General features: G+C 39.6%; 1 long non-coding RNA gene and 1 pseudogene across 1 annotated transcript; one reads left to right on the forward strand and one right to left on the reverse strand.

The window, feature by feature from the left end:
• Positions 1 to 784: 784 nt before the first annotated feature.
• Positions 785 to 1727, reverse strand: LOC126609047 (uncharacterized). Its single transcript, XR_007618088.1, has 2 exons — positions 1587 to 1727; positions 785 to 1316 (listed from the first exon to the last, which is right to left on the reverse strand). It is a non-coding gene; the product is annotated as an uncharacterized LOC126609047 (long non-coding RNA).
• Positions 1728 to 24352: 22625 nt separating this feature from the next.
• LOC126608971 (monosaccharide-sensing protein 2-like) lies at positions 24353 to 27619 on the forward strand (annotated as a pseudogene).
• Positions 27620 to 27822: the final 203 nt, after the last annotated feature.

Genomic DNA, 27822 nt, shown 5'->3' on the forward strand with positions numbered 1-27822 from the left:
GCAACAACACCAAGTCTTGAACCAAAACCCACGGGTGTTAAAGGTAAAAGAAAAAGAAAAAACTTTTCACCCAAAACAAGAAAGAGACACAATGATGTTGTCCATCTTTTCTCTTTTCAACAAACATCATCATGTTGTTTTTTTTTTTCTTTCTTTGTTTAATAGCCTAAAGGTTTTTTGGACACTTGTGGCCATTAATTCGAAGGTACATTCAAGACCTCCCCCATTCCTGGGACCCTGACTTCCGTGAGACTGACCCTACCAGCAAGGAAAAAGACCGGTGACAGTTGTGGCGGTAGTGGCGGTGGTGGCCCAGAAGATTTCCGGTGGTTGGCGGTTCAGACAAAAAAAAAAAATTTACAAAATCTGGCTTTTGTCAATTTTACCCCTGGATGAGGTGGTGAGGCATGCATGCTGGGGTGTTGAGAAATAGGGAACAATCGCTCTAAGGATGAGATTATCCTGTGCCCAAACTAAGCATATGCTAGGGCTATTAAATTCGATTTGAGTTTTTTGGCCAGCATTTGGCTCTTTGCCCATGTGAAAACGTTTGATCAATTGGGGATTGGAAAAAACATATCATCGATGTGCTGATCTGTTGGGACTTGGAGCTAAAAAGACCACCCCTATCCAAGATATTTTCTTCAACTTTACACTTAAACGTTTTGGAAAAACAAGGGGAAAGAGCAAGATCGATTAAATTGCCACAAGATGTATTATTGTTTGATGTGATTATTGGTTTGTATAATTTACAAGGTGGTATGGATCATGCTAAAAACCCATATGCACTAAACACATTCTTAATCATCTACTTGTATAATCCATAATTTTGCGATTTGTTGTTTGAGATTGTGAAATGAGTACCTGACTTTCTTGAGGAGGACGGCCTTGAGCTTGCGAGCGAGGTCTTGAGATCGGAGTTTCTGTTCGAGATTCTTGCGGGCCAAGATGCGCTTCTCAGAGCTCTTGAGGTGGTGGGTTTGCTGCCGCTTTATCATCCGCTCGATCCCACTCGACGTCATCTTCCTCTGCATAACCGTCAGCGCCCACTCCAGGTTCCCGTTCATAACCTTCACCCGAATCCCTCTCGATTGCTCATGTCGATGACCCAGTGTTGGCGTCGCTGACTCGATCCCCTGACTCGCCCGTTTCAACACATTCCATTGGTGGATTGCGAAGTAGCGAAGGAGAAGAAGACGACGGAGATGACCCAGCCGACGAGGTCATCGTCGAAGATGAAGCGACGACGAGTTCGTCGTCGGAGATGAAGCCGCGCCCGAAGCTTGTGCCTTCGAAATCGAGGTTGATGAGGTGATCTGAGCAGGAAGAAGAAGTTCTTAGCCAGTCCCATGGTTTTGGGTGGGACAAGCTAAGACCGGCTAGTTGGTTCGCTAGTGAAGGCGAGTCTGGATTAATCCCATTAAAACTAATCCGGCCAGAAAACAAACAACAGACTACAATCACATTTAATCTAGTCTAATATAGTGAAACCTAATCAAGCCAAACAAACACTTCCTAAGTTTATTTGGCTTTAGTATAAATTATTTTCTCATTTGTCAAAGAAAAAATCACCTTAAATGACTCACCTTTCTTCAGGTGTGCGACATTATTTATATGGTTCAAAACGACACAAACCGGATATAAATAATGTGGGGGTGTGGTCAAGAACAAAATGCATTATTAGACTTTGGTAACTCAAAAATCACCTATTGTTGGTGAAACCAGAATTTTCCTAACATTTACTCACTGACGTTATCGTTTGTTAGAAAAATAAATAAAAAAATCAGCACCTATTGTTCGATGCACTGCATATTCCTCTGCTTTTCTCTTGTATTTTTTTTGTTACAATACGTAATATTTTTGTTACAATTTTTAAAGTCAATTGTCATGTTGCCGTGCATTTTAACTTTTGAGTATATAATACTTGATGTATTGTCAATTAATCATCGGTATATTGTCAATTAGTATCTGAAACCTATGGATCCTTTAATTTGGGCCGTACAAATTAAATGCAACAGTCTTCATTAATTCATTTTTCTAGCCCATGACACACGACCAATGCCCTTGATTTAACTTGCATACCAATCAGCGGTCCAGATTAAATGATCCATAGACTCCGAACACTAAGATCCAAAATAAATTCAATTCTTAAAAAAGTAACCGCACGATGAAAAATGAATGCATCGAACTCGCACAAAGAGGATCGCGAGATGATCCTCTTCCTATCATGTTGATATCCTGGAGCAAAAGGTAATAGTCAACAAACGAAGTTGATAGGATAGGGGTACTGTGATTGATACAAGTGCAAAGACGACGAGGGATAAAGTGATACTTTCGTGCTAGTTCCGAGGACATTTTGGTAATTAAGCCTTTATATTTACTACTTGATTTGATTTATAATTAGTACTATTTTTTGGTGTCGTATCATTCTCTCTCTCAAACACTAATTATAATTTGCAGATCGTAGTTGAAATGGGGTCCCTTTTTTCTTTATATGCAATTGTATTTCATTACTTCTCGTCTTTTTCCTCAGCGCTGAAAAAAAAAAAGGAAAATTGTTTTCATACATCATTTCTTATTTTATCAGACTCTCTTGTTTTGTTGTATTTAGATTGAACAATTGAAAAAAAAAAATAATGGTTAAAATTAACATGAATGAGCAAAAGTTAAAAAAATAATGGTTAGGACACACTCTCTCTTATTTTATCACACTCTCTTGTCCGAAATGAATCGTTTTAGCTTTTCCCGACTAATATAAAAGTCCTAACAAAGACCGACAATAGTAATGTGGGGCTGGGATAAAAAGTTGTGTCAAAATCACACCTTTCTTATTTCTTTTTAACAGGAATACCATCTGTTAGCATGCTAGATGAGAAAAGAGACTACGAATCAATGTCAACTAATATGGTGGGTTTCTAAATCGTTCCATTGACTATCCCATACCAAATTGTATATCTGCTTTTTATTTGTTATTGTTACAATTTTTTCTTTTCATCCATCTGTATTTCTGTTGTTTGAGTCAAAATGAGGTGTACAATTCAGCCGGCATATAGGAGAAACGAAAAACTTGTACTTTGTATATCACCTCCAATCCATTGTTCATGATATCTCCGTTCGTGTGTCCTTTGTACCACTTGTAATAGAATTTGTTTCCATTCAAAGGGAATCTAGAACCTTATGCTCACTTCATCGTTGCTAATATAGTATAAATTTTCGGAATCTGACTTTTGATGTGATCTGGGTATATTCCCCTGCTCCCAAAATCCAGATAGATGCCTAATTCTTACTTAATACTTAATAGGTTGTTGATTCTGCTTCCAATTGCTTTCCCACAGATTCTATCTGAATAGAAGACCCTTAATTATGCGTTCCAAATTGTGAATAGATGCTTAATTATGCTCTAGTTACTGTTTAGGTAAAAATAGTTGCAGATTTAAGTGATGATGCAGGGTATTTAGTATTTACTGAACTGTGGTAAAGTTTTATATGTGGATAGCTTTGGTTATTTTCAGAAGTTGCTGCGTAAAATTATTAATTTGGCTACACCAAATCTTTTGTCGTATGGATCGTTATAGTTTCGGCCATCGTTTATTGGAGCTTTGATCGTCCATGGTCTTATGACTTTATGGAGACCTCTGTTCTTGGTGGAAAATGTTCAGAGTTACACACAACCATATGGTTTAATTATGATAAGTGTGGACGACGTGACACGCGCTATAACCTGAGTGATGGGTAACACCAGGGCCGTGTGACAGTTACACCGAAATTTTTTTATTCTTAATTCTCCAGTTCCAACTATGATCTTATCATCACCAGCTGATTCAGCACCATCACATGCCTCTCCTAGCTTCTTTGCAACTCATCCTTCATGGGTTGAATTGAAAAATAAAAACCCTAGCTTCCAAGAAGGTACATTCAAGACCTCCCCCATTCCTGGGACCCTGACTTCCGTGAGACCGACCCTACCAGCAAGGAAAAAGACCGGTGACGGTGGTGGCCCAGAAGATTTACGGTGGTGGGCAGTTCGGACCAAAAAAAAAATAAATTTTACAAAATCGGGCTTTTGTCAAATTTACAGGAGGACCCCTGGATGAGATGGTGAGGCATGCATGCTGGGGTGTTGAGAAACAGGGAACAATCGCTCTAGATGAGATTATCCTGTGCCCAAACTTAAGCATATGCGAGGGGCTATTAAATTCGATTTGAGTTTTTTTGGCCAGCATTTGGCTCTTTGCCCATGTGAAAACGTTTGATCAATATGGGATTCGAAAAAACATATTATCGATGTGCAGATCTGTTGGGACTTGGAGCAAAAAAGATCACCCCTATCCAAGATATTTTCTTCAATTTTACACTAAACGTTTTGGAAAAACAAGGGGAAAGAGCAAGATCGATTAAATTGCCACAAGATGTATTGTTTGATGTGATTATTGGTTTGTATAATTTACAAGGTGGTATGGATCATGCTAGAAACAATCGTTCACTCGATATGAAATTTGGAAAATCGTTTATCAGTTTGATTAGATATGGGAACACAATTAGACACATACTTGGTCACTAAATTTGAGAAATTTGAGATGATTTGACAATTTAGTACGGCATTTTGATAATTTGGAGTGGGCTGGAGTACACTGTGAGTCCGCGATTGTCCTTACCGGTCCACTATAGTCAACCATTGAGTCAATATTTGTCTATAATGAAATTAATAGTTGGCAGTCACTCACGAGTAACATGTACTAGAATAGCTCGTAGTAGTAAAAGGGGCATTGGTTAGTTGAAAGACATAACCAAGTAAAACACCCCTTCATTAGTTTCATTAGTGAAGTTGCTTGCTTATCACATAAACGACTGTCCTGCATTCTTATCTTTTACATTCACTTATCATCATCATTAGCATATGATTGTAAGAGGGGGCATTTAATGGGTAGGTTTTTCCACTAACTTGGAATTTGTATGGCTGCATAGGTTCCCAAAATTAATCTTATTGCCATGATTGAGGCACTTGAGCGACTCATCATGTTCTTGAATCATCCACAAAACAAAAGCAGTGCATGTGGCTGGATAAGAATTCTTTTTGGATATTATTTGTGAGGATTCTGAAGATCATTTCATCTTATATTATGTAATTAATTTTCATGAAGTACTATTTGTGTTTAATTTTAAATAAAAGAATTTAAAATAATTTATAACCGCAAGATGACAAATAAACGGACATGATGAAGTGATTCCCGAGATTGAGAGGATTCGGATAAGATCTTATTCCAATGTGGCTCCATCCAATACATTTGACTAAAAATGTTATAGTATTATTTGGGTGGCTTTTCTTCACCTGAGAAGATGTAAACTTTTCTTGCATTCGTGGCTAACTCTGTTCATTTGTTCGGTAACTGTCATTGTTGTTGGAGCACGAAAATCTATCATGAAAATTAAATATGTAAAGGATAATCTTTTTATATAAATAATCAGCAAACTTTGTCACTGCCTACGTGTATTTACCTTTATAGAACAGAGCACTACCGAGATTAGAGAATAAATAATAGAATTATGAATTTCTTGATCATCAAATAAGTTAGAGAATGTAAAATAAGAAGTTAATTACAATTAATTGATTATTAAATACAAGGACATATTGAAAATGATGAATTGCGCGGTGGTTAAGGTCTTTTTTTTTTTCAATTCATTGTGTATTATATCATATTCTCTCATTTTAATGTAGATTAGTGTAGAATATCGCTTGTACTCTAAAAAAATATTAAACTATGTTTCGATAAGGGATTTAGAGTAAATTAATTATAAATTCACTACACTAATTGATTACACTAAATTAATTATAAATTCACTACACTAATTGATTATACAGAAATAACTTATCTAACAGACCAAAATACCTTATTTTTTGTTAAAAAAATTATTTAATTAACAACGAAGAAGACTTGAACTCGAGTGCAATAAGACAACAACAGTGCCTTGGCCGATAGACCAAATTCACAACAATAATAACCCAAAGAAAGAGTTTGAACAAGAACTCACATGTCACATGTCTAACATCATTGTCCGGCGACCGGAATTGTACCTCATGGTGTGCCATTAGTACACATAACATAACATGTTAACTAGCAGGTGAACAAAACGACAACGTCTGGAAATTATGGCTAGGATTGGGCCTGTAACACTGATGTATGGAAGTATGCTTAGAGACATGTTGGTCTAGATCTTGTAGTTTTGAGACCCATAACGACCGGACTCTACATTTGGGTTGGCTTCACTACGAATATAACTGTTGGATGATCCGTATTAAGAAATTTTTTAGTGCGGCGGTCTTATCTTCACATGGTATTAGTGATCATTTTCACATAATATTAATGACGTACGGTAGATAAATTCTTGAATCACTTCTGTTGATTTTCATTGTCATAGACCGAGTGAGAGATACCAATCTTAGAAATCACTTTAGATATAAAACCTTATCACTAAATTCTTAAGGGACAGCACTGCTATGATTTGGCAATGAATTGGTTTACTACTGTCACTATCCATAAATTCATTCGTCTTCATACATGCATCTTGCTTTCGGATGTAAATACACTTTAATATATGGGTTTACATATTTTTAATTTAGAAAATTGTTATATCAAAACGTCAATCATTTTCTTTCAGAAAAATTAAGAAACCCAATTAATAAATGTGAATATGTGCAAGTGGCCTTTTACCACAGTGGTGAAAAGGTGTTGAGCCTTTGCATGACGGCGCGAGTTTGAACTCTTTCGGTGACTAATCTAACATCTAATCTAACAAAATCTATCGTTTGGTAAAAAAATAAAATATAAGGGTTTTTATCAGAAACAGTCTCTGAAATTGACCCACTTCATCAAGAGGGTCCCTGAAATTGAAAATCAATCAATGTAATTCCTGAAATTGGGTGTCGCAAATTAATGTGGTCATTCTGTTACAATTCCGTCAAAAATTCTGTTATGTAATGATGTGACTTATAATTGGATCCCACAAATCTAATTAAATATAGTTATGTGGATTAAAAATAATAATATTTTTATTTGTATATAATTAAAAAACTTAAAAAAAAAAAAGAAAAAAAGAAAGAAAAAGAAGGTGAACTACAAGCCCAGCGACATCCCTGAGCTCTTCTCAACGTTGCCGTACTTTCATAACCCCAACCAGCCTTTCAACCACACTGGGTTTGAATTGCTGCGATTTGGTCTTGAATTGAGTTTTCTTTTTACTGGGTTTGGTCTAATTGCTTGAAAACTCCCCCATTTCAGTTTTCCTTTTTTCTGATTTGGGGATGATTTGAGTTTTTTCCATTCCATTTCTAATTCCACAACTTTACAGTTTCGATCGAGAGAGAACGAATGAGAGTGTTGTCGAACAAGATCCTGAAGGATCTTCTGAAGTCTGGAACATGGTGGAGGTGGCGAAAGACGTGAGCCACCGGGAATGGGGAGAGGATCTGTTGGTGCGGAAGCGCAGAGAGAAGACGATGAACTGTTCATCTTTTTTTTTAAAGTTTTTAATTATATAAAAATAAAAATATTATTATTTTTAATCCACATAACTATATTTAATTAGACTTGTGGACCCAATTATGAGCCACGTCATCACATAACAGAATTTTTTTACGGAATTGTAACGAAAGGACCACATTGATTTGCGACACCCAATTTCAGGGACTACATTGATTGATTTTCAATTTCAATGACCATCTTGATGACGTGGGTTAATTTCAGGGACCATTTGTAATAAAAACCCTAAAATATAATAAATGTGATTATGTGCTACTAGTTAAACAAATAAGATGGTGACATTACCAGTTAAATTTATCTTTATTTTTTATGAATGAATAAACTGCCACAAATTTGGGGTAGTAATACTGTTGTCATAGGAGGACAACAATATTTTTACACAAGCATAGTGTAGAATTTCAAATATGCTTAAGCTCAGACAAATGACTGAAATCATTAATGTTATATGTATGAAAAGTTCACTAAACAAACATGCCCAAAGAATATGGTTTTTTTTTTTTTTTGGTTCCTCCAACAACGGTTCTATAACACTCATTCTCCTTTTGCGCACTCTACTTTTATATAACGGTTTTTTAGAAGTATCAGTGCGCGTCATTGAGATTTAGATAAAAATCACTAAAGAATTTGAACGATTAAGCGCTTTTTATGTTCATACAATACAATATTGATACGCTTCAACATGAACCCTTTGTAGTTTAGATTACGATGAATTAAAATTACAGTTCATACCCTTAATGCTAGCTAGCTATGTAGAAAAGATGACGAGAAAATAAAAATGGATTATGACCAAAAGAAGCTCCATACATAAATTCCTCACCATATAGAGGATAGGATTCAATACATTGCTACCAGGAAAAGAAAAAAAAAACATAAAAAAAATCCCAACACACAGCAGCTTGGTCCTCGCGCGTCACCCTGTAGCCAATGTCAAATTCAGGTTGAGAGCGGCCGGCTTGTTGAGGTCAGGGAGAACAACCGGCAATGCGACCGTTAATTTGACGGGATACGGTTCGTCAGCAAAGGCTTTAAGGCTTACAGCTTTCTCAGTCGACTCTGGTAGATTGGTTTTTCTGACTTTCTCCGCAGGAAATAGTGGCGAAGTATACGAGTTTGAGGTGTTTTCCTTCTTCTGGTCCATGAGTGATTGCTTTAATTTGTTCTTGTTATGTTGAGGGGAGACCACAAAAAAAATAACCTGAAATACACACACACACACACACATATATATTCATGACCCCCATCAAAACAACTCATATATATATATATATTGACTTATAGTGAGAGATAGCAAAAGTTATATAAATATTGTTAATACGATAGAGATCCTAGAGTTCTAATTCTTTTTCACATAATTATAAACCCTGATGACCAACAAGATTAATATAAAGGAGAAAATTTGAAGAAATAATTAATTTGTTCAATATTCTCCCAAAAAGAATTTGGGTTAAGTAGAAAAAAAAAAAAACCAAACTTTTTGAGGGCGATTTTAATTTAGTCTCAACCTTTTAATACATTCCAAATAATTATCTAACATTTTGAAAATTAGATATCTGGTAGGTTACCGGGTATTTTGCCAACATTAAATGATGACGTTACTAACATTAAATAATGAGGTGGGAAAATACTAAAGTTGATTTTCACTAATCAACGTTTTTAAAGTTCTAATCCTCCAAATTGACCCATTTTAGCCAAGTTAAATTGTAAATTTGCTTAGCTACATGACGTCAATTTGGAGATTCAAATCTCTGTAGATGACTTGAGAGATAAAACACGCTTAATATTTGTCAATGTCATCACTGAACGCTAGTGAACCTAATAGATGAATTTTTCAAATGTTTAGATAGTTATTTAAAATGTTTTAAAATGTTAAGACAAATTCGAAATTGTACCTAAAGGCTGGTTAGTTATCTGAACTTAATCCAAATTCACCCAAAATGTTATTTTAAGAGAATAAAATGAATTTGCACGAGTGATTGGGATAGCCGCACTCAGGATGATGACTCTCAATCATCAACAAATTTGGACCTTTTTATGAGATTCATTTCCATGAATGACTGAAAGTCATCCGAGAGCGTGCATATCTCAAAGTCACCCATGCGACAATCCTTAACATTTCTTTTGCATCCCAAATCTGCTGATCACACGAATAAAAAATAAAAAGAATATGTAAGAGTTTAGGATCCAAATTACTTATGCTCTTCTTTTAGCCCAGATATCCAGAAAAATAATTCAGTCACCGATCATGTCGTTTTGAGTTTGAGGGTTTTGGGGAGGGTCAAGAGAGAGAGAGAGAGAGAAAGAGTGAGTGAAAATGCTTTCGGAGGGAGGGAGAAGATGCTTTTGTTTCTTAATATCATCTCCAAAGAAAATGTTAAATTATAAGAGTCAAATTACAATTGATGGCTGATGTGACAATGTAAAGCCTCATATCAAATTTTGTACTTCTCCAACCCAATTGTCAAATGTTATTTTATTATTTAAATAGAGCTTTAAATGATTGTAATTATTAAAAAAAATGTTGAAATAAAATTTTTATTGGTTAAAATGCTAGTGAAATAAGGGACCCACTATTAAAATGAATTAAAAATAAATTTGACATTGATGTCAAATTTAATATCAAATCACTAAGCCTTCAAATTCAGTCAGCAAATAACACTTCGATTGAAGAGACTTTTAATCTCAATATGCACAGTAACATTCCACTTAGATTTTGACATGTCTTTTAGAGATGCTTTTTACTCACAGGTTTTGACGTCGTTTTATAGTTGAAAGACCGCATTCATATTTACCAAAATGCACTTGGACCGCACACCAAATTTCAGAGATATTGCTCTGACTGAAATTGGCGTTCGTTACAAATTTCATTGTCAAAACTACCAAAATGTCTATCACACAATGCCCAAATTAACGTCATTTATACGTTGGTATCGTGTAGGGTAGTTTTAGAGTTATATAAAAGTAAATTAACTGTCATTTACTTAATTCACAGAGGAAGGTAAATGCTGCATGCTGACTATCAATATGAACTACGAACATTATTTTGATTAAATACTTGCAATGATGGGGAAAAATGAAGTTGCTGGATCTAATATTTGTAGACAACTATTAAATATACTTTTATGTTAACAAAATGCTTCTTCCTTTTTTATGTAATTTGAGTCTTAAAATAAAAGTATTTGAGTATAAAAACCCTAGGCGTCCAAACTCATATCAATGATAAATCATCGCGACCGGAACTGTTCTAGAGCACGTGTTTTGGATGATCAGTTGACTCCAACTTCTACTAACTAATAGTTCGTTAAATAGATTTGTATATGAAAACGGCCGACAAAATGGAATTAATGATGAGATTTAAAATGATAATAAAAGTCGATATATCGACAAATTCTGGTCATCATGTACAGATATATGACGATAGTTACTTATGAAATTTAACTTTATCCACTATGAAATTTAGATTTTGAATTGTATTATGTATTCACAATAGACGTACGTAACTTATAAGTTTTAAAAATATTAGAGTTGCGCCCTACACACCACGGCATCATCGATTTGTATCGAATAACAAATATATATATTATAATTGAAAATCATAAAATCGTACTAAAAATGGTAAATAGGGTGCGTTTGTTGCACCGGACTGTCTCGGACTGGACTAGCTTCAGGGACTAAGCTGGACTGGCTTAGACTAGACTAAGCTGGACTAGCTTAGTAAAGCGTTTGATGCAGTGTCGGACTACAACAACAACAACAACAAAGCCTTTTCCCACTAAGTGGGGTCGGCTATATGAATCCTAGAACACCATTGCGCTCGGTTTTGTGTCATGTCCTCCGTTAGATCCAAGTACTCTAAGTCTTTTCTTAGAGTCTCTTCCAAAGTTTTCCTAGGTCTTCCTCTACCCCTTCGGCCCTGAACCTCTGTCCCGTAGTCACATCTTCGAACCGGAGTGTCAGTCGGCCTTCTTTGCACATGTCCAAATCACCGGAGCCGATTTTCTCTCATCTTTCCTACAATTTCGGCTACTCCTACTTTACCTCGGATATCCTCATTCCCAATCTTATCCTTTCTCGTGTGCCCACACATCCCACGAAGCATCCTCATCTCCGCTACACCCATTTTGTGTACGTGTTGATGCTTCACCGCCCAACATTCTGTGCCATACAACATCGCTGGCCTTATTGCCGTCCTATAAAATTTTCCCTTGAGCTTCAGTGGCCTACGACGGTCACACAACACGCCGGATGCATTCTTACACTTCATCCATCCAGCTCGTATTCTATGGTTGAGATCTCCATCTAATTCTCCGTTCTCTTGCAAGATAGATCTTAGGTAGCGAAAACGGTCGCTTTTTGTGATCTTCGCTAGATTGCTCCGGTCATTAGTGTGGATAAGTATATAAATGGATAGAGATAGGAAAGCAAACACAAGATGTACGTGGTTCACCCAGATTGGCTACGTCCACGGAATAGAAGAGTTCTCATTAATTGTGAAGGGTTTACACAAGTACATAGGTTCAAGCTCTCCTTTAGTGAGTACAAGTGAATGATTTAGTACAAATGACATTAGGAAATATTGTGGGAGAATGATCTCGTAATCACGAAACTTCTAAGTATCGGAGTGTGGTGTCGTCTTGACTTGCCTTATCTGTCTCATAGGTAGATGTGTCATCTTCTCTGGAAGTACTCTTCCTCCATCCAGGGGTGGTATCTTTAACTGGTGGAGATGCACAAGGTAATGTATCAATTTCACTTGAAGCTTACTTGTAGTTTCAGGCTTGGTCAAGCGCGATACAAACCATGTAGTAGGAGTCCCCCAAGTCGCCGAGCTAGGGGGTCTGCTGAAAGAGGTGACAGACAAGGTAAGCAATCAGAGCTCCGACTGATTGTTCACCTTCTCCCCATCTTGCAGCAGCATGAAGGATAAAGAGAAGAAAAATGAGAAGAGATGATATGAGATACTTTTGCTTTTGAAGAAGTAACTTTCCACAGGCTTATTCTTGAACTGAGCTGGAGGGTTTTCTGGTTTCCTCCAGAGTATAAGGCCGACTGAAGAATTTGAGGGTCAAAACAAGTCCATCAAATCTAGAGTACGTTCCACCCTGCTGATATGGGATACTTTTGCTTTTGACAGAGTAATGGATGTATCGGCACGTGTGCTGTTACGCTTGTCTCCACATGCTTCCTTGTATCCTTCGCACTTGCCCTATCTGTTCCTCAAGCAGATGCGGAATCTTCCCTGGAAACATAAGATGTTGAAGATGAGTACTCGAGAGCAATGCCAGGTAAGTAATCAGGTAAGGGGTTCCAGGCAGTCAGTTCCTGGCTGGAAGCTTGATTCCAAGTGCTGACTGATTGCTCTCTTTCTCCTTGTCTTGCAGGTAAAAACAAGGCCAAAGGAAAAGACAGGGAAAAAGCATGATATGGGATACTCTTGCTTTTAACCCTGATGATATGAGATATTCTTGCTCTAGTATAGCTTGTTTGCAGAGGTATTATCGGGGGGAAAGAAAGCTGAATATTTCGAAAGGCTTCGTTGGGAGTGCCCTCTCAGATATGATGAAGGGTTGAGCATTTTTGCAGGTCTGCATGTCCGTTGGGGATGGAGGTCGACATATATAGGAGTCTCCCTAACAACAAGTAGTAATGCTATTCCTTTACCCTGCTTGGTCATAGCACGGTAGTGGGAGCTGCCAGTTTCACATGTTTTAACTCTGTCAGAGCACTTTGAAAAAGTGGTCTGTGGTATCTGGCTCTCGAGATTCGGAGAACGATGCCTCTTCGATTTTTGAGAAAGCAATCATGTTGGGGGTCTGACTCTCGAGATTCGGATAGCAGTGTCTCTTCGATTTTTGAGGAAGTAATCATGTTGGGAGTCTGGCTCTCGAGATTCATAGGGCGGTGCCTCTTCGATTTTGAAGCAAGCAATCTTGTTGGGAGTGTTGTCTCGAATGTGAGTAAAGGTTGGGCATGTTTGCTAGTCTACCTTGCCACGAAGCACAAAGGTTGACACACAGGGACTTTTCAATTATCCAGCAATTGTACTGTTCCTTTACCCTCTCTTCGATTTTGAGAAAGTAGTCATGTTGGGAGTCTGGCTCTCGAGATTCGGAGGACGGTGCCTCTTCGATTTTGGAGCAAGCAATCTTGTTGGGAGTGTTTTCTCGAATGTGAGTAAAGGTTGGGCATGTTTGCTAGTCTACCTTGCCACGAAGCACAGAGGTTGACACACAGGGACTTTCCAATTATCCAGCAGTGGTACTGTTCCTTTACCCTTGTGGGTAATAATATGGTAGCTAGACCTTCAAAAATTATGTGTCTAAACTTTGTTAGTACTGTTTCTTTGCTATTCTTTTACCTTTCTTGGTCAGAGCGATGTAGGTGCCTCTTCGATTTCTGAGATTGGCCCTCGTGGTCTCTGAGCAGCCCAGCTTTTGAGAAAGCGAGCGCCTCTTCGATTGATTCGGAGAACGATGCCTCATCGATTTTTGAGAAAGCAATCATGCTGGGGGTCTGGCTCTCGAAGATTCGGGGAGCAGTGTCTCTTCGATTTTTGAGAAAGTAATCATGTTGGGAGTCTGGCTCTCGAGATTCGGAGGGCGGTGCCTCTTCGATTTTGGAGCAAGCAATCTTGTTGGGAGTGTTTTCTCGAATGTGAGTAAAGGTTGGGCATGTTTGCTAGTCTACCTTGCCACGAAGCACAGAGGTTGACACACAGGGACTTTCCAATTATCCAGCAGTGGTACTGTTCCTTTACCCTTGTGGGTAATAATATGGTAGCTAGACCTTCAAAATTTATGGGTTTAAACTTTGTTAGTGCTGTTTATTTGCTATTCTTTTACCCTTCTTGGTCAGAGCGATGTAGTGGGAGCTGCAAGCTTCACGTGCTCAACTTTGGCAGAGAACTTTGGCAAAGTTTTCTGTGGTACCCATGAGCTATTGTTGCGTGTGGCAAGTGGGTGATTGAACAGTAAGATTGATGTGTTTTCTACTTCCCCAGAAGTCTTCGATAGAATGCCCATAATTTCCGCAAAGCTGAGTGTGCGTGTGACAGGTGCTGACAAGGCTGGAAAAGTAGGTGCCTCTTCGATTTCTGAGATCGGCCCTCGTGGTCTTTGGGGAGCCCAGCTTTTGAGAAAGCGAGCGCCTCTTCGATTTCTGAGATCGGTCTTTGTGGTCTTTGAGCAGCCCAACTTTTGAGAAAGCAAACGCCTCTTCGATTTCTGAGATCAACCCTCGTGATCTCTAAGCAGCCCAGCTTTTGAGAAAGCAAACGCCTCTTCGATTTCTGAGCAGACGCCTCTTCGATTTCTGAAGCTCCGTCGAGTGCAGATTTTTATAGGGGCTGGCATTAAGTTCCAAAGCACACTTGAATCTCCACCAGTAGAAGCTTCATTCTTGCACTTCTAAGATCTTGATTTGTCCGACCTCTTCTCTCTTCAACACCTTTGAAAATGTCTGGCCCCTCCGACCGTCGTTTTGACTTGAACCTTGTTGAAGAGGCAGCCCCGCCTTCTCCAGACAACATATGGCGCCCATCCTTCGTCTCCCCTACTGGTCCTCTTACCGTTGGGGATTCCGTGATGAAGAATGATATGACCGCTGCGGTGGTGGCCAGGAACCTTCTCACTCCCAAAGATAACAGACTACTTTCCAAACGGTCTGATGAGTTAGCTGTTAAGGATTCGCTGGCTCTCAGTGTTCAGTGTGCAGGTTCTGTGTCTAATATGGCCCAACGCCTATTTGCTCGAACCCGCCAAGTTGAATCATTGGCGGCTGAAGTGATGAGTCTCAAACAGGAGATTAGAGGGCTCAAGCATGAGAATAAACAGTTGCACCGGCTCGCACATGACTATGCTACAAACATGAAGAGGAAGCTTGACCAGATGAAGGAAACTGATGGTCAGGTTTTACTTGATCATCAGAGATTTGTGGGTTTGTTCCAAAGGCATTTATTGCCTTCGTCTTCTGGGGCTGTACCGCGTAATGAAGCTCCAAATGATCAACCTCTGATGCCTCCTCCTTCTAGGGTTCTGTCCAGTACTGAGGCTCCAAATGATCCCCCTCCGGTGCCTTCTCTTTCTGGGGCTCTACCGACTGCTGAGACTTCTCCTAAGCAACCTTTGTGAAGGCTCCCTCTTGTGTGTTTATTTTGACTCATGTATATGTACATATTTGTAGCTTATCGGGGATATCAATAAATAAGCTTTCCTTCATTTCAACGTATTGTGTTAAATACACCAAAGCCTTATTCGCTAAGTTCTTTGAATTTTCTTTTGTTGAAGCTTGTATGTTGAAGCTTTCTGAGTGGAGCATGTAGGTTGGGGTAGTGTTCCCTTAATTTTCCGAGTGAGGAAAACTTCTCGGTTGGAGACTTGGAAAATCCAAGTCACTGGGTGGGATCGGCTATATGAATCTTAGAACGCCATTGTGCTCGATCCTGTGTCATGTCCTTCGTTAGATCCAAGTACTCTAAGTCTTTTCTTAGAGTCTCTTCCAAAGTTTTCCTAGGTCTTCCTCTACCCCTTCGGCCCTGAACCTCTGTCCCATAGTCGCATCTTCTAATCGGAGCGTCAGTAGGCCTTCTTTGCACATGTCCAAACCACCGTAACCGATTTTCTCTCATCTTTCCTTCAATTTCGGCTACTCCTACTTTACCCCGGATATCCTCATTCCTAATCGTATCCTTTCTCGTGTGCCCACACATCCAACGAAGCATCCTCATCTCCGCTACACCCATTTTGTGTACGTGCTGATGTTTCACCGCCCAACATTCTGTGCCATACAGCATCGCCGGCCTTATTGCCGTCCTATAAAATTTTCCCTTGAGCTTCAGTGGCATACGGCGGTCACATAACACGCCGGATGCACTCTTCCACTTCATCCATCCAGCTTGTATTCTATGGTTGAGATCTCCATCTAATTCTCCGTTCTTTTGCAAGATAGATCCTAGGTAACGAAAACGGTCGCTCTTTGGTATTTCTTGATCTCCGATCCTCACCCCTAACTCGTTTTGGCCTCCATTTGCACTGAACTTGCACTCCATATATTCTGTCTTTGATCGGCTTAGGCGAAGACCTTTAGATTCCAACACTTCTCTCCAAAGGTTAAGCTTTGCATTTACCCCTTCCTGAGTTTCATCTATCAACACTATATCGTCTGCGAAAAGCATACACCAAGGAATATCATCTTGAATATGTCCTGTTAACTCATCCATTACCAACGCAAAAAGGTAAGGACTTAAGGATGAGCCTTGATGTAATCCTACAGTTATGGGAAAGCTTTCGGTTTGTCCTTCATGAGTTCTTACGGCAGTCTTTGCTCCTTCATACATATCCTTTATAGCTTGGATATATGCTACTCGTACTCCTTTCTTCTCTAAAATCCTCCAAAGAATGTCTCTTGGGACCCTATCATACGCTTTTTCCAAATCTATAAAGACCATGTGTAAATCCTTTTTCCCATCTCTATATCTTTCCATCAATCTTCGTAAGAGATAGATTGCCTCCATGGTTGAGCGCCCTGGCATGAACCCGAATTGGTTGTCCGAAACCCGTGTCTCTTGACTCAATCTATGCTCAATGACTCTCTCCCAGAGCTTCATTGTATGACTCATTAGCTTAATACCCATATAGTTCATGCAATTTTGTACGTCGCCCTTATTCTTGTAGATAGGCACCAAAGTGCTCGTTCGCCACTCATTTGGCATCTTCTTCGTTTTCAAAATCCTATTGAAAAGGTCAGTGAGCCATGTTATACCTGTCTCTCCCAAAAGTTTCCACACTTCGATTGGTATATCGTCTGGGCCTATTGCTTTTTTATGCTTCATCTTCTTCAAAGCTACAACCACTTCTTCCTTCCGGATTCGACGATAAAAAAAGTAGTTTCTACACTCTTCTGAGTTACTCAACTCCCCTAAAGAAGCACTCATTTCATGTCCTTCATTGAAAAGATTATGAAAATAACCTCTCCATCTGTCTTTAACCGCGTTCTCTGTAGCAAGAACCTTTCCATCCTCATCTTTGATGCACCTCACTTGGTTTAGGTCCCTTGTCTTCTTTTCCCTTGCTCTAGATAGTTTATAGATATCCAACTCTCCTTCTTTGGTATCTAGTCGTTTATACATATCGTCGTAAGCCGCTAACTTAGCTTCTCTGACAGCTTTCTTCGCCTCTTGCTTCGCTTTTCTATACCTTTCACCATTTTCATCGGTCATCTCCTTGTATAAGGCTTTACAACATTCCTTCTTAGCCTTCACCTTTGTTTGTACCTCCTCATTCCACCACCAAGATTCCTTTTGGTGTGGGGCAAAGCCCTTGGACTCTCCTAATACCTCTTTTGCTACTTTTCGGATACAACTAGCCATGGAATCCCACATTTGGCTAGCTTCCCCCTCTCTATCCCACACACATTGGGTGATTACCTTCTCTTTGAAAATGGCTTGTTTTTCTTCTTTTAGATTCCACCATCTAGTCCTTGGGCACTTCCAAGTCTTGTTCTTTTGTCTTACTCTTTTGATATGTACATCCATCACCAACAAGCGATGTTGATTAGCCACGCTCTCTCCTGGTATAACTTTGCAATCCTTACAAGTTATACGATCCCCTTTCCTCATTAGAAGAAAATCTATTTGTGTTTTTGACGACCCACTCTTGTAGGTGATCACATGTTCTTCTCTCTTCTTAAAGAAGGTGTTGGCTAAGAAGAGATCATATGCCATTGCAAAATCCAAGATAGCTTCCCCATCCTCGTTTCTCTCCCCAAAACCATGGCCACCATGAAAACCTCCATAGTTGCCTGTCTCCCTGCCCACGTGTCCATTTAAATCTCCTCCTATAAATAACTTCTCCGTCTGAGCAATTCCTTGCACCAAGTCTCCAAGATCTTCCCAAAATTTCTCCTTCGAACTCGTATCCAACCCTACTTGAGGTGCGTCTTATTGCCGTCCTATAAAATTTTCCCTTGAGCTTCAGTGACCTATGACGGTCACACAACACGCCGGATGCACTCTTACACTTCATCCATCCAACTTGTATTCTATGGTTGAGATCTCCATCTAATTCTCCGTTCTCTTGCACGATAGATCTTAGGTAGCGAAAACGGTCGCTTTTTGTGATCTTCGCTAGATTGCTCCGGTCATTAGTATGGATAAGTATATAAATGGATAGAGATAGGAAAGCGAACACAAGATGTACGTGGTTCACCCAGATTGGCTACGTCCACGGAATAGAGGAGTTCTCATTAATTGTGAAGGGTTTACACAAGCACATAGGTTCAAGCTCTCATTTAGTGAGTACAAGTGAATGATTTAGTACAAATGACATTAGGAAATATTGTGGGAGAATGATCTCATAATCACGAAACTTCTAAGTATCGGAGTGTGGTATCGTCTTGACGTGCCTTATCTGTCTCATAGGTAGATGGGGCATCTTCTCTGGAAGTACTCTTCCTCCATCCAGGGGTGGTATCTTTAACTGGTGGAGATGCACAAGGTAATGTATCAATTTCACTTGAAGCTTACTTGTAGTTTCAGGCTTGATCAAGCGCGATACAAACCATGTAGTAGGAGTCCCCCAAGTCGCCGAGCTAGGGGATCTGCTGAAAGAGGTGACAGACAAGGTAAGGAATCATAGCTCCGGCTGATTGTTCACAGTCTCCCTATCTTGCAGGCAGCATGAAGGATAAAGAGAAGAAAATGAGAAGAGATGATATGGGATACTTTTGCTTTTGAAGAAGTAACTTTCCACAGGCTTATTCTTGAACTGAGCTGGAGGGTTTTCTGGTTTCCTCCAGAGTATAAGGCCGACTGAAGAATTTGAGGGTCAAAACAAGTCCATCAAATCTAGAGTACGTTCGACCCTGCTGATATGGGATACTTTTGCTTTGACAGAGTAATGGATGTATCGGCATGTGTGCTGTTACGCTTGTCTCCACATGCTTCCTTGTATCCTTCTCCCTTGCCCTATCTGTTCCTCAGGCAGATGCGGTATCTTCCCTGGAAGCATAAGATGTTGAAGATGAGTACTCGAGAGCAATGTCAGGTAAGTAATCAGGTAAGGGGTTCCAGGCAGTCAGTTCCTGGCTAGAAGCTTGATTCCAAGTACTGACTGATTGCTCTCTTTCTCCTTGTCTTGCAGGTAAGAACAAGGTCAAAGGAAAAGACAGGGAAAAAGCATGATATGGGATACTCTTGCTTTTAACCCTGATGATATGAGATATTCTTGCTCTAGTATAGCTTGTTTGCAAAGGTATTATCGGGGGGAAAGAAAGCTGAATATTTCGAAAGGCTTCGTTGGGAGTGCCCTCTCAGATATGAGGAAGGGTTGAGCATTTTTGCAGGTCTGCCTGTCCGTTGGGGATGAAGGTCGACATATATAGGAGTCTCCTTAACAAGAAGTAGTAATGCTATTCCTTTACCCTACTTGGTCATAGCACGGTAGTGGGAGCTGTCAGCTTCACATGTTTTAACGCTATCAGAGCACTTTGAAAAAGTGGTTTGTGGTATCTGGAAAGCTGATGTTGCGTGTGAAGATTACAGACAGCTTTATCCAAGGAGATCCGGCTCTTGAAGTTGGGAAAGTGTTGCCTCTTCGGTTTTCGAACAAGCAATCCTATCGGGGATCTGGCTCTCGAGATTCGGAGAACGATGCCTCTTCGATTTTTGAGAAAGCAATCATGTTGGGGGTCTGGCTCTCGAGATTCGGAGAGCGGTGTCTCTTCGATTTTTGAGAAAGTAATCATGTTGGGAGTCTGGCTCTCGAGATTCAGAGGGCGGTGCCTCTTCGATTTTGGAGCAAGCAATCTTGTTGGGAGTGTTTTCTCGAATGTGAGTAAAGGTTGGGCATGTTTGCTAGTCTACATTGCCACGAAGCAGAGGGGTTGACACACAGGGACTTTCCAATTATCCAGCAATGGTACTGTTCCTTTACCCTCTTCGATTTTTGAGAAAGTAGTCATGTTGGAAGTCTAGCTCTCGAGATTCGGAGGACGGTACCTCTTCGATTTTGGAGCAAGCAATCTTGTTGGGAGTGTTTTCTCGAATGTGATTAAAGGTTAGGCATGTTTGCCAGTCTACCTTGCCACGAAGCACAGAGGTTGACACACAGGGACTTTCCAATTATCCAGCAGTGGTACTGTTCCTTTACCCTTGTGGGTAATAATATGGTAGCTAGACCTTCAAAATTTATGTGTCTAAACTTTGTTAGTGTTGTTTCTTTGCTATTCTTTTACCCTTCTTGGTCAGAGCGATGTAGTGGGAGCTGCAAGCTTCACGTGTTCAACTTTGGCAGAGAACTGTGGCAAAGTTATCTGTGGTACCCATGAGCTACTGTTGCGTGTGGGAAGTGGGTGATTGAACAGTAAGACTCATGTGCTTTCTACTTCACCAGAAGTCTTCGACCGAATGCCCATAATTTCCGCAAAGCTGAGTGTGCGTGTGACAGGTGCTGACAAGGCTGGAAAAGTAGGTGCCTCTTCGATTTCTGAGATCGGCCCTCGTGGTCTCTGAGCAGCCCAGCTTTTGAGAAAGCAAGCGCCTCTTCGATTTCTGAGATCAGCCTTCGTGGTCTTTGCGCAGCCCAGCTTTTGAGAAAGCAAACACCTCTTCGATTTCTGAGATCGACCCTCGTGGTATCTGAGCAGCCTTGCTTTTGAGAAAGCAAACGCCTCTTCGATTTCTGAGCAGGCACCTCTTCGATTTCTGAAGCTCCGTCGAGTGCAGATTTACAAGAAAAATAATATTTATTTATTTATTTATTTCCTTTTTCTTTTTCCTATTCCTTTTCATTTTTTACCCAACACTCTTCCTTTTTCCAGACTCTCTCGAGAACCAGAGCTCTCCCTCTTCTTTTATCCTTTTTGGAGTTTTTCCACTCTCTCTCTCTCTTTATCCCTTTCCATTTTCCAGAAAACCATCTTGATTGAATGAAAGCTCTCACTGTTTTTCTCCTTTTTTTATTCTTGAAAAGTTGTTATGCGCAAATCTGTGTTTGGTGATTGAAAGATGTGCAGAGCTTCTAACGAATTTGGTTTTGCAATTCGAGTCTGGGATTTGCGATGGAATCTGGGTTTCGTGATTCGCATGTGGGTTGCAATTTCAGCAAATATGGGCTCTGTCTACTGGATTTCGGGTATGGGTTTTGTGATTCGAATCGGAGTGAATCAAACGACGGCTAGAGCAAGGAGAGAATGCGACGGGTTCTGGGTTCTGACAGATTCGAAACAAGCAGACGATGCGATTCTGGGTTGGCGAGTGTTGACGAAGTTGGCAACGCGAGCAGACGAAGCGAGCAGAGAGAGGAGATGGAGGATGACGAGGAGAGGAACGTGAGAAGACGAAGACGCAGTGAAGGTCTTAGTAGTCCCATGGTTATTGGGGGGTCTCGCTAAGACCTCTGAGTTAAGGGTTTTGTCCATGCGAGTCCCCTTTAGTCTCATTAATGTTAATCCCAGCATGGAACAAACACAGTATTGGACTAATAGCTAGTCCAGTCCAGTCCAGTCCCACTTAGTGAAGGCAAACAAACACCCCCATAATGTACAAAATGATAAGTGATAATAAAACAAAAAACAAAATACAAGGTACGAGTGTGATAAAACATAAGGGGTACAATGGTAAAAGAGTCCAGATAAAGAGGTTTAGAAATTGGAGGGGAAAATATCAAACACGGAAAGTAACGGAGTTGACAAGTAGGCAATAACGCCTTCCAACAAAATGCCAGATTTTTATTCACGTGAAAATGCCATTTTAGCAGTCAACCTTCCATATCAGCTCGTACCGTTGGATTCCATATCTGGTGCATCCTCCTCCGTCCATCTAATCCATCCAACGGCGCCAAATGCACCAACATATTAGTTTCGTGGTTTGACAGAATGTCCCTATATTTTGACTGTTAATTTTTACAGCCGTTAGATCACATAAAAAAAAATCTAATGGCTCAAAATCATTAGATTAACATTAAATAAAAATGAAAAATTGGGTAGAGAGAATGTTGTGAATATATACCTCTGGTAAATCATTGATTCGATGTTTTATGCTGAACATGTTTAGCTATACAAAACTAACATTCTTCTCCTCATTGCAGCCTTCAGATGCCTCAGAGATCTCCTCTATCATTTTTAAAATGAAAAAACCACCTAATACGAATTCGAGAATAATATATAACCGGATTGCAACTATTCACGTACGAATTGAGTTTTGAATTATTTTATAGTTGAAGACGGCGGTTTTACTGACCACAATATTGAAAAACAATGTGCTCGAAACCGAGGATGAAATTATGTTTTAATACGCCTTATCTAGTTAAGATTTGTTTTATATTTATTCGGCACATGATTATTCTTTTTTCTTTTTGAGAAGATTCATTGTTTTTAATTTCAACAGAATCTACATATATTTAGATTCTTAGATTCAGTAAAGATAGCATTGTGAAGAATTATCTCACAACGAGGTTTGTAGAGTTTTTTTAATTTGTTTTAATTTTTTAAAATTTTAATATAACGATATATTTAAAATTAGAATAAACGAAGAGTTGCAGCCCTTCAATGTGCTCTCTACTTTTTGTGCGCTCGTTGGCCACATGTTAGTAATTAATGAATTTTAATTTGTTCAACGACAACACTATATATTGTGGACATACATGTTAGTAATTAATGAGTTTTAATTTGTTCAACGACAATGCTATATGTTGTGGACATAAAAATATGGTATTAATAAACAAACACACATGATATAACTTGAGTAAATTTATAAAATTACGTGATTGCGTGACTATTACACTAGTGAGTAAACAAAATAAGGCAATTGAAGAAAAATAAACAAAAAACACTCTGCAAGAATTTTATTTCTTGAATCATTAGTGACAGACCAATGGGTTATTATAACCACTAAAATCTCTCGCTGAGAGGTTTCTAGTGACGGATTGTTAGCCACAACATTGTCACTCATCCTATCTTCGAGGTGGAGCGATGATCACAGATCACCAATCACCATTAACAATTTGATGGGATAATTCTGCAGAATTTTTATCATGGTGGAGGAAGTACTTTTGAGCATGACTTACAACTTGTGTTGGGGTTATTGTCACAACGCAGAACCTGAAAATGCTCTTCCAGTCTCCCTTCCCATATTCCTGTAAGCCCTTCAAGAACAACCTGACCAAATCATGGCCAAAATTTTCAAAAATAACATAAAAATTGAAGATTAATTAATAACCGCAAGTTATGCAATGTGTTCTCGTCCTATATCTCACAAATTAAAATATATATTAACAGACTGTAAATCTAAACCACACATTTATAAGGACTTACTTGTGTTCTTCCTCGGTGCTTTGTTCTAACTTTTCTTTCGATGAAAGTCCCGTACTAGGGTACCGCTATACGACCCGACTCGATCATCAAAGTGTCCTCAACCAATGCTTCCAAGTGCTTCTTCACTTGCTCAATAGTAATCTCATACCTGAACAACCATGCAGTAGTAAATCTTTGTGCCAATTTTGACCCACCATACAAAATACTTTCTTTAGTTTTTTTTTTTTTTTTTTAAATTCTCTTTCTTTAGTATTTTAATCTTTGAGTATTGTTCTCATTGATTATTTCACTTTTTACATCACCGGTATTAGAGGAGAAAATTTGAAAGGAAAAAAAAATTAGGCAGTTAACAGTTACCCGCTGTCTAACCGCAGGAAGGGGGCTACATGTTGTGTGTGGTTCGAAAGAGGCACACAAGGAATTTCAGCAAAACTTTATGGAACTTGTTAAAACCCAAAAGCACTTACTGAAGTTTTTTCTTCTCAGAAGATATGTACATTGCTTTGAGATCAGAAGATATGTACATTGCTTTGAGATCAGAAGATATGTACTTTAATTTCATGGTTTCTCTCTCTTCTTGAAAGGTAATTTCTTTCTTTCCAAGAAAGCAAATGTATATTCAAATTTGGCATTAATTTCTAATTACATTATATAAATTTAAGGTTGATGCTACAAAGTCCAAGAGTTTCTCTATTTCTCTGCTGAATTCCTTTCTGGGTTTGAAAGGTCCTCCTGTTGTTTGTGGCAGCAGAAAGAATGTGGGGAGCTGTTTTTGTAGCCATTGCTGCTGCGACAGGAAACTTGTTGCAAGGATGGGACAATGCAACCATTGCAGGTACTATTTCTATGATGGTTCTCTTATTCGAGCGACATTTTAATCTAATTTAAACTACATAAGAGAGATTCGAACTCGGGTATATGCTAATCTAAATAATAAGTCTTTGAGATCTCATTTGAGCCATGAATAATTATCTTCTTTTGCAAATGATTGCACATATCTTTATTTAATTTGAGTTATGATAGTTGTAGGGTTTTCCTCGTCAACCCGGAAAACGTATCAAAAGCAGGCATTGTGTTGTGTGATTTAGGGCTTAGTTAGTATGGAAGCTGTCACATTTACAAATCAAATTTGCAGGGGCTGTGCTTTACATCAAAAGGGAATTTAAGTTGGAAACCCAACCGACGATCGAAGGGCTTATCGTAGCCATGTCTTTGATCGGTGCCACTGTCATCACAACATTCTCAGGGCCAGTTTCAGACTGGCTAGGAAGACGTCCAATGCTGATAATTTCATCAGTTTTATATTTTCTCAGTGGTTTGTTAATGCTATGGGCTCCAAATGTCTATGTTCTTCTTTTGGCAAGGCTACTAGATGGGTTTGGAATTGGACTAGCCGTTACTCTTGTCCCGGTCTACATTTCCGAAACTGCCCCACCCAAAAATCAGAGGGCTACTGAATACTCTCCCACAGTTTACCGGTTCGGGAGGGATGAGTTTGTCATACTGCATGGTGTTTGGAATGTCACTGAAGGATGCTCCCAGTTGGAGAATGATGCTTGGAGTTCTTTCTATTCCTTCCTTGGTTTATTTCGGGTTGACTCTGTTTTACTTGCCGGAGTCTCCACGGTGGCTTGTTAGTAAAGGAAGAATGGCTGAGGCTAAGAAAGTTCTGCAGAGACTACGCGGCCGGAAAGATGTTTCAGGTGCATAAAGTACTGCATTTGAATTTATGAATGCTTATGTTTTCGGTGCTGATATTGTGCTTATGTCTAAAAGTATAGCGGGTTTTCCCCTTTCCCATTTTTTGAAAGCTTAGTTTTTTAGGATTGATTGATATGTATTATGTAGGTGAGATGGCTTTGCTGTTTGAGGGATTTGGTGTTGGAGGGGAAGCATCATTGGAAGAGTACATAATTGGACCGGCTAATGAGGGCGGTGAAGGCCAGGAAATGACTTCGGATAAAGATCAAATGAGGCTGTATGGACCGGAGGATGGGAGGGCTTCGATGCTCGAGGGGAGGGCGTCAATGATTGCGAAATCTGTCACAGGACAAGCCAATCTTGGCTTGATGTCGCGACAAGGAAGCTTGTTGAATCCAAACGTGCCTCACGTGGATCCTCTTGTGAATCTATTTGGCAGTGTTCATGAGAAGCTTCTTCCCGAAAACACAGGAAGTATGTGCATCCTTCTTAATTTGACAAACATGGGCAGCATTCTCAACATGAGCAGCGTGCTAAATGTGGCACCACCTGGACGCCAAGACAGGACGGAGAATTGGGATTTGGAGGGGAATGGAAATGCAGCTGATTTTGAGGACAATGTTCGAAGGCCATTGCTCTCAGGTAAAAAATCAGCAAGTGTGGTAAATGATATGATGCCTATTAAGTCCAATAGCTTCTTTGGCATGAGGCACAATAGCAGCCTCATGCTGGGGACTAGTGGTGAAGCTGTGAGTAGTATGGACATTGGCGGTGGCTGGGCGTTGGCTTACAAATACTCTGAGAAGGTTAGAAAAGATGGAAAAAAAGACAGAAGAGTACCAAAGAGTCTATTTGCACCAGGAGGGTGCACTTGAGTCTCGACGGGGCTCAATGCTTTCAGTTGCTGGCGGTCCTGAAATGGCTCAAGACGGCAAATATTTTCAGGCTTTTGCTCTGGTTAGAGGAACCAACTGAGCCAGCATCTCGGAGAAGGAATGATTGAAACCCAGGAAACTGTTGTTGAAGGATCCGTTTGGAAGGATCTCTTTGAACCAGGAGTCAAGCGAGCATTGTTCGTTGGGGTGGCAATTCAAATTCTTCAGCAGGTACTAATTCAGGTTCGAGTAAATGTGCTAGAAATAGTTTTATTCTTCAGCAGGTACTACACGTTTCTAATTAATACGTCTGAGAGTTTTGAATAATGACTGTTTTTTACTTTGCAGTTCTCCGGCATAAATGGGGTTCTTTATTACACTCCCCAAATTCTTGAGCAAGCAGGGGTGGCAATTCTCCTATCAGATTTAGGCCTTAGTTCCACCTCTTCATCTATTCTCATAAGTGCTCTCACAACCCTATTGATGCTTCCGTCTATTGGCATTGCCATGAGACTAATGGATACTTTTGGCAGAAGGTGGGAACTACTATATATATATAGTAGTTCCCTTGCTCCACAAGTAAACCATTAACTGTTCTCTTCATCTCTTACTCGTCTGTCTTTGCCACAGGTCGCTGCTGCTGACTACATTACCGGTACTAACTGGCACCCTCCTAGTACTAATTTTCGGACAACTTGTCCATTTGGGTTACGTTGTCAATGCAACAATTTCTACCATAAGCGTTGTGGTCTACTTCTGTACCTTTGTCATGGGGTTTGGACCAATCCCTAACATCCTTTGCTCGGAGATCTTCCCCACTCGGGTTCTGGCCTCTGCATTGCAATATGTGCCCTGACATTTTGGATTGAAGACATCATTGTGACTTACACATTGCCTATCATGCTCACCTCGATTGGCCTCGCTGGTGTTTTTGCTATCTATGCTGTTGTGTGCACCATTTCTTGGGTGTTTGTTTTCTTAAAATGCCAGAAACAAAGGGAATGCCCTTAGAAGTTATCTCTGAGTTCTTTTCTGTGGGTGCAAAGCAGGCAGGAATTGATGAAAAGTTGACTTGATAGTCGAGGAATTGATGATGTTGTTTTGAGTTTTGTTCTTTGTTATATTCACATTGATTATCCTGTTGTTGTATATATAATCTTTGGATATGTGAGATTCTAGCTAGTCATCTCTTGAAACGAACTATCGATTTCGGAGTATATTTGATTATATTTCTAATATAACTCTAAAAGCCTAATCAAGATGTCGTTTTACCAACTAGTTACTTGTTTCTCTTCCTAATGTTAAAAGAAGTCTCAAGTTGAGCATGTTGGGATTGAGATGAACTAGGTCCATTTCTTTGTTCTTTGGTAGGCCTTCGATCCGCCCCACAACCAAAAAATAAA

Source organism: Malus sylvestris, chromosome 2 (assembly GCF_916048215.2).
Source record: "Malus sylvestris chromosome 2, drMalSylv7.2, whole genome shotgun sequence".
Classification (NCBI taxonomy): Eukaryota; Viridiplantae; Streptophyta; class Magnoliopsida; order Rosales; family Rosaceae; genus Malus; species Malus sylvestris.